General features: G+C 51.6%; 1 pseudogene; it reads right to left on the minus strand.

Annotated features, from left to right (window-relative positions):
• Positions 1–2,017: 2,017 nt before the first annotated feature.
• Positions 2,018–4,360, minus strand: LOC133081719 (tubulin epsilon and delta complex protein 2-like; annotated as a pseudogene).
• Positions 4,361–5,681: the final 1,321 nt, after the last annotated feature.

A 5,681-nucleotide genomic window follows, 5' to 3' on the forward strand; every position in this document is an offset into this window, starting at 1 on the left:
ATTCATGGCACCATCAGTTTTCCCCCTTGACATAAAAAAAGAGTAGAGTAATTATATAATAGTTCCCTTTGTCCATTCCATAATGGAGAGAAGTGGGCAGCTTTGTCAGTTAATCTGTTATAATATTCATGCCTGTGACATTTTTGTTTTCAGTGACATTTCTATTCCCTTATCCTTCTAGGGAGATTTCTGATAACCATAAATAGTTTCATAATGCCAGTGCAGAGCATAAAACACTGCATTAGGACTTCTGGAGATTTCTGATTACAGTGAGTATATAGTCCATGGTGTTTCAGCTTCACGATTACGAAGTTCACAGTAAGAGATGGTGGTGCTAGTAAAGGAAAAGGTCTGACTTTGAGGTTCATCTTATAGATCAGTGCTAGGCATCTTCTAATGAGGCTCTTACACATACTGTAGAAGAAATGTATTTGCAAAATCTCACTGCAAAGTAGGACTCTGTTTTTCAACAGATTGTTCGCCTATGGCCGTTCTTCAGTTTGGAGATTGTTGGCATTCTTGGAGGTAAATGCACATGTGGTAGAACCAAAAGCATTCTTACTTTGCTACGATTTGAAAGAGTTACTTTTACTTTGAAAAAAATATTCTGAGACATTGATTCTGAACATTTTGGGACTTGTGGCAACATTATTGGGTTAATTTTAAACGTATCCTATTCTGAATCCATCAGAGTTCTTAGTTGCCAACATCAGAATCTACTCTAGTTAGTTTAAGGAGTTTATTCAAAATTTTAAATAGCTTTTGGAATCTTGGGGAGGGCCAGAGAGCCAGGCTTGGAGGCTACACAGCTGGAGAAGCAGGCAACGCACCCAAATGTCCCATAGGACTGTTCCAGAGAAAGCTCCCTGCCTCGGTACTTATGATCCTGGAGGCACCATTCAGCTCTGAGTCCGTGCAACCAGCTCACTTTATCATTATTTTTAAAAATCAACAAATTTGGATTTGAACATCTTATAACAGTCTTTAATATGTAATGGACGATGACATTCCCTTACTGATTGAGTCAGTTTGAGTCAGGCCAACCCCTCATTTTCAAAAGGAGGAATGGAGGCCTAACAAGATGATATGACTTGTGCAAGGTCTTCTGACTCTCAGGCCATTACAGAGGGTGAGGAGGGGGAGGGGACGGGTCTGCTCCAGTCTGTCAAGAGTGTTGAATTAAAAAGACATTGTTGGGCCTCCCTGGTGGCGCGATGGTTAAGAATCCGCCTGCCAATGCAGGGGACACGGGTTCGAGCCCTGGTCCGGGAATATCCCACATGCCACGGAGCAACTAAGCCCGTGAGCCACAACTACTGAGCCCACACGCTACAATTACTGAAGCCTGCGTGCCTAGAGCCCGTGCTCCGCAACAAAAGAAGCCACCGCACCGTCCCCGCTCGCCGCCACTAGAGAAAGCCCGTGCACAGCAACAAAGACCCAACACAGCCAAATATAAATAAATAAATAAATTTTTTTAAAAATTAAAAAAAAAAGAAATGGTAAAATTTATTAAAAAAAGACATTGTTAAAAAATTTTAAAAACTTTTTTTGGACTCCCCTGGTGGGTCCAATGGTTTGGGTTTTTTTAAATGATTTAAATATATATACTTTCTAAAGTGGTTTTAATGTCACAGAGGTGGCTTTTAAGTGTACAGCAAGAGAAAACAGAGGTAGCTAAGAAAAGGCCCCACCAGCCTCATGTCTCCTGAGCCTGTGGAAGGCCAAGGCAAGCTGAGCCCTGACCAGCAGGTTTAGCAGCCATGAGAAAGGCCCGAAGTTCCTCAGGAAGAGCCAGGGGGCAGTCCCCGCCCCTTGGAAACCTGGTTTCCTGAGGGGGTACAGGCATCTCTGGGCCCCCGGCTCACCGCTCCAGTGAAAATCCCCTCAATGCCCATTCATTTAATGCCTCCTAGGGAAGCGCGGCTCTCCCCAACAGTCAGGCTAGGGGACTGAGGCAGCCTGCCTTTGCTGCAGGTCCTGGGGGACTGGGGGTGGGCCTGGCCACGGGAAGGGCTCAGTCAGCAGGCTTATCTTCTCGTAGGAGGGTGAGGAAGTGCTGGCCTCCCTCACAGAGCAGGCTGTGTTCAGCCCGGCACAGCACGAGCCAGCGTGGCCCCAGCGGCTCCTGCTTGCTCACCAGGGGGAGGAGTTCGGCCATCAGGACCTTTCCAGGTGGATCTGCTGGTGCAGCTTGGCCCCCCGCAGCCCGAGGGCCGCCGGGGTCTGCAGCTCCTGGGTACTGTGCACCCTCCGGGGTGAGCAGGCAGCGGTACTCCTGCATCCAGTCCTTGGGCTCTGCCGTGAGCTCTTCCCCATTCGAAGTCTTAGCAGCAAGCAGGCCTCCTGCAGGTGCCGCAACTCTGCCTCCACCTCGGTGGCGCTGAGCCTAGAGCCGGGCCAGCTTGAAGTTGTCTGCGTTTTCTGCAGGGACTGGGTTTTGGCGGTGGTAGCAGCATCCACAGAATCACTGGTCTGTGCAGAGCTGAGCTGGGCCCACAGGCTGGGATGCACACGTGCGCAGCCCGCAAACCAGAGAGCAGCGTGGTGACTCCAGCCAGCTGGGCTGGGCCACGAGAAGTAGGCAAGGGCCAGGGTAGCGGCCCCAGCCTGCACTGTCTGGCTCTGCTGAACGTCAGGAGGGGCCTTTGGGGGTCCTGGGGCACCGAGGGGACACTGTCTGTGAAAAGGGTGACAGAGCTGACCCACTCTGGGAAATGCTAGCAGAGAATTCAAGGAAAAAGGGGAGAGGAGCCAGCAGTGACCGGTAACCAAGATGTCTGGTGAGAGCTCTGGATGCTGACTCTGTACCAGCACAGCACAAGCACCCGAAAGGCACCGCCTCGTTTAAGCCCTACAACACCTCTAGAAGCTGCTACTATTATTGTCATCTCCACCAGGAAGACAGATGGGGACTTGGAGACACTAAGTACCTTGCTCAAGGTCTCACAGCTTGAGAGAGGCTGAGCTGGGGGCCTCAGAGGCCGCTGGCTGAGTCTAAGGTGACTACAGCGGTCCTAGGGGCGCTGACTCTCCTAACGCGGAGAGTGTCGCCACCCAGCAGAGAAAGCCGAGGGACCCGTGGGAGAAGTCTTACCAGCGGGAAGCCTCAGCCTCCCTGCTCTCCACACTCCCCGGTCTCCCCTCCCCCTCCCCAGCCTCGAGGCTCAGCCTCACCGGGAATTCCGGGAAGCCTCGGGCAGCTGCAGCAGGATCCTGTCGGAGAAGCCGGTGCCCAGGGCAACTCTGTGTCACTCTGGGGGCTGCAGGCCCCACTCCCTACTCAGAGCCCAGTGAGGGATGAGGCTCACCCACCCCTCAGGCAGGGCTTCCAGGGTGACCCCAGGAGCCGGCCCAGTCCAGGTCCCACCTGGCAGGGAGAAGAGAAAGCAGAGCCCAGGCCTTCGAGAGCTCATGTGGAGCCCTGGGGCCGGGTGGGTACGTGGATAGGGCACAGGACAGGCCCCAGTGCATCAAACGTGGCACCTTCACAGCCAGCTGTTCCACTCTGCCAGCTTCCGGGCTTGGGCCTCATGGGGTGGCATCCTGGGGCTCCCCTGGCCCACATCCAGCTCAGTGCCCTGTCCTCCCTGTCACCCCAAGCCCAGACTCCTGCTGCTGCCCGGGATCTGAGCAGGTAGAGACAGTAGTTACTCCAGTGAGGGTCTGGGAAACCCACCCCTTATCCTTGAGTGTAAAAGCTTCTGGGGCCTGAGGAGCAGCCAACGGGACTATTTGTTGGTCCCTGCGGCCTGGTTCAGGCTTGGTGGCTCTGGCCCCTTCCCCATACAGGCCTGATCCCCCACTGACAGAAGCCTGCGCTCAGGGAGGTCCTTGGCAGGCACCCTGGTTTGGTGGATGCCCCTGGGGGGTTTTGTCTCTGATGCACGGCTGCCAGCCCTGCGTGAGGCGCTGCGGGGGGGGGGGGGCAGAGGCTCTGGTGGCAGGGGAAGCGGCCATGGACGCAGACTTCAGGCTGGGGGCCTGCCCTTGTCTCCTTCTCCAGCCTTTGAGATGCCTTTTCGCACCCGTACAGCCTTCTCCAGTGCGTGGGTCAGAAGCTCCAGCTCCGTGAGGTCTGCGGGCTGGGTGTGCATGCTGCAGATGGGGCCTCTTCGTTAGTTTCTGGCCCTGGGGTTGGCTCCGGAGCCGGGGTCTCGGCTGGTTCCCAGGCACGCAGCCGCCGGGAGACACGCAGGCTCCGCTCCAGCTGTTGCTCGGCGCAGGAGTCCAGGGCGTCATGCAGCTCGGCCACCAGCCTGAAAGGGACTCACCCGAGGCTCCGCAGCCTCGGGCCGCGCTGCCTCCTGCCCCCTCCAGGGCGCGGGATCCACCGGCGCGAGCAGCCGGCAGGGTCCAGTGGTTAAGACTCTGAGCTTCCACTGCAGGGGACACGGGTTCGATCCCTGGTCGGGGAGCTAAGATCCCATATGCTGCACAGTGCGGCCAAAAATTTAAGAAAAAAAAAAAAGGCATTTTTGGTTGTCATGGATATCATCGCTAAGCTCCTTTCACTAATTTGTCACTGAGACAATGAGGTTTCGATCTCTCCCCTACTTCGACCTGACTCTGGCACCTTGGGCCACCCCTCTGCCTTCAGTAGCCTCATCTCTAAAATCCCTGGAGAATTGATCTTGAGCCTAATAACAAGCTACCATTTATTGAGCGCTGTGCTAAGTGCTGCGTGTGCGCCGTCTCATTTAATCCTTACATCCACACGAAGAAGCAGATACTTTCATTAGTTTCATTTCATGGATGGGGACACCGGGCCTAAAGGGGTTCAGAGCCTTGCCCAAGGGAGTGAAAAATCTGAGCTGCCATTCAAGTAGAGCACTGGTTCTTAAACTCTGCCTCTCCATCTTTATGGAAAATTCTAGCTTTAATACTCTACTGTCCTCTGATTCAACCTTCATACCTCAGTGGGAAACGAGTGCCCTGTTGCTCCTGTAAGACCTATGATCGCCCACTGAACCACACTCTTTCTGGTTTTGGCCTAGCGTGATGTAATGGCACTTGTCTCTGTTTAATAGGGAAGAGGTGAGGATGAACGAGGTGATGATTGGTAAGTGTTTGGAGCCTGTTGAAGAAAAGCTTGGTGTCGTAGGCTTCTGCACGGGAAAAGAATTATTTTTAATAGGAGTGAGAAACTGATGAGAATTCAGTAGCAAGAACCATGTTGTTTTTAGGTGATGGTCTCTTAAACCAAGAGCTGTCATTTTGTTTAATGATTTCCAACCTGAATAAGCAGTATAACAAGTGAGCCTCAAAATCAGTCAGTCAACCAAAAGGCAAACATTTTTGTAACCAGGAGATAGGGGAGCTTTACAGCCTTTAAACAATATAATCTGAGAGCACCCCCGCCATTTTACCAACTGGCAACACAAAATACGTGGGTTTTAATCATTACACTGTGATAGCGGAACAGCCAGCTGATAGGAAGCTTAACTCTGCTTTATTCCCAGGGGAAAAAGTAAGTTTAGAATCATGTGCTGTGTTTATTTTATTTATGTTTTCAAATCGACTGCAAAGTATTTTTCAAATGCTATAAACATAGCAGTCAAGTAACACCCTCTTTTTTTAAATTTTCTTATTTATTTTATTTTTTTGAATTTTATTTTATTTTATTTTTATACAGCAAGTTCTTATTAGTTATCTATTTTATACAATTAGTGTATACATGT

This window comes from Eubalaena glacialis, chromosome X (assembly GCF_028564815.1).
Source record: "Eubalaena glacialis isolate mEubGla1 chromosome X, mEubGla1.1.hap2.+ XY, whole genome shotgun sequence".
Lineage (NCBI taxonomy): Eukaryota > Metazoa > Chordata > Mammalia > Artiodactyla > Balaenidae > Eubalaena > Eubalaena glacialis.